At 36.3% G+C, this 2,114-nt stretch overlaps 1 non-coding gene across 1 annotated transcript; it reads right to left on the bottom strand.

Annotated features, from left to right (window-relative positions):
• Positions 1 to 1,599: 1,599 nt before the first annotated feature.
• On the bottom strand, positions 1,600 to 1,707 carry LOC130952435 (small nucleolar RNA R71). The gene has a single exon (XR_009074615.1). It is a non-coding gene; the product is annotated as a small nucleolar RNA R71 (small nucleolar RNA).
• Positions 1,708 to 2,114: the final 407 nt, after the last annotated feature.

Genomic DNA, 2,114 nt, shown 5'->3' with positions numbered 1-2,114 from the left:
TATATGCATTCTCATTTTGTTAGTGTCAATGGTATACAAACTGCTAAGTTTGGTGTCTTGCATGCATTATTATTTGATTTTAGTTGCATTTTGATTATTAAAAATCCAAAAATATCTTTAATTTGTGTCTTATCAAGTCAATAATACAGAGAATTGAAGATTCAGAACATACAGCAGAGGAATTATACAGAAAAAGCTGGGCATTCAAAAATGCCCAGTGAAGAAGACAGACTGGCGTTTAAACGCCAGCCAGGGTGCCTGGCTGGGTGTTTAACGCCCAAAAGGGTAGAGTTTTGGGCGTTAAACGCCAGAATGTGCACCATTCTGAGCGTTTAACGCCAGGATGGCACAAGAGGGAAGATTTTGTTTTTAATGCAATTTTTTTTCAAGTTTTCAAAGTTTTTCAAAATCAAATCTTTTTCAAATCATATCTTTTCAATCAAATGTTTTCAAAATCAATTTCTTTCCTTTTTCAAAGATACTTACTAACAATTAATGATTTGATTGAACATCTCAAGTATATTACCTTTTCTGTTGAGAAAGGTTTAATGTTTGAATCATATCTTTTCTTGTTAGGCAAGTCATTAATTTTTAAAATCATATCTTTTAAAATTGTTTTCAAATCATATCTTTTAAAAATTGTTTTCAAAACATATCTTTTAAAATTGTTTTCAAATCAAATCTTTTCAATCATATCTTTTTAATCACATCTTTTTCAAAATAAGTTTTCAATCAAATCTTTTTAACTTCTAATTTCAAAATCTTTTTCAAAAATCACTTGATTTCTTTTCCACTTTGAATTTTCGAAAATTATCAATCAATTTTTAAAATGTTTTTGACATCTTTCTAATTAATTTTCGAAAATTCTCTTCCTTCCTCCCACATCCTTCTATTTATGGAGTACTACTCCTTCTTAATGCACAACTCGAACTCTATCTAATCAAGTTCGAATTCTTCTACTTCCTTCTTCTATTTTTTGTTTCCTCTGACACCTCAAGGAATCTCTATAACTGTGACATAGAGGATTCCACATTTTCTTGTTCTCTTCTCTTTCATATGAGTAGGAGTAGAGACAAAGGCATTCTTGTTGAAGCTGACCCTGAACCTGAAAGGACCTTGAAGCGAAAGCTAAGAGAAGTTAAGGCACAACTCTCTGTAGAGGACCTAACCGAATTCTTTAAAGAAGAAGAACCCATGGCAGCCGAAAACAACAACAATGCCAACAATGCAAGGAAGGTGCTGGGTGACTTTACTGCACCTACTCCCGACTTCTATGGGAGAAGCATCTCTATCCCTGCCATTGGAGCATACAACTTTGAGCTTAAGCCTCAATTAGTTTCTCTAATGCAACAGAATTGCAAGTTCCATGGACTTCCAATGGAAGATCCTCATCAGTTCTTAGCTGAATTCTTGCAAATCTGTGACACAGTCAAGACTAATGGGGTTGACCCTGAGGTCTACAGACTGATGCTATTCCCTTTTGCTATAAGAGACAGAGCTAGAATATGGTTGGACTCTCAACCTAAAGAAAGCCTGGACTCTTGGGAAAAGCTAGTCAATGCCTTCTTGGCAAAGTTCTTTCCACCTCAAAAATGGAGTAAGCTTAGAGTGGAAGTCCAAACCTTCAGACAGAAGGATGGAGAATCCCTCTATGAAGCTTGGGAAAGATACAAACAATTAATCAGAAAATGTCCCTCAGACATGCTTTCTGAATGGAGCATCATAGGTATTTTCTATGATGGTCTCTCTGAATTATCCAAGATGTCCTTGGATAGCTCTGCTGGAGGATCTCTTCATCTGAAGAAGACGCCTACAGAGGCTCAGGAACTCATTGAAATGGTTGCAAATACCAATTCATGTACACTTCTGAAAGGAATCCTGTGAACCATGGGACTGGTCAGAAGAAAGGAGTTCTTGAGATTGATGCTCTGAATGCCATACTGGCTCAGAACAAGATATTGACTCAACAAGTCAATTTGATTTCTCAAAGTCTGTCTGGAATGCAAAATGCACCTGGCAGTACTAAGGATGCTTCATCTGAGGAAGAAGCTTATGATCTTGAGAACCCTTCAATGGAAGAGGTGAATTACCTAGGGGAACCCTATGGAAACACC

This window comes from Arachis stenosperma, chromosome 9 (genome assembly GCF_014773155.1).
Source record: "Arachis stenosperma cultivar V10309 chromosome 9, arast.V10309.gnm1.PFL2, whole genome shotgun sequence".
In the NCBI taxonomy this organism is placed as follows: Eukaryota; Viridiplantae; Streptophyta; class Magnoliopsida; order Fabales; family Fabaceae; genus Arachis; species Arachis stenosperma.
Note: the sequence above shows the minus strand (reverse complement) of the source record. Positions and strands in the feature narration are given on the sequence as shown.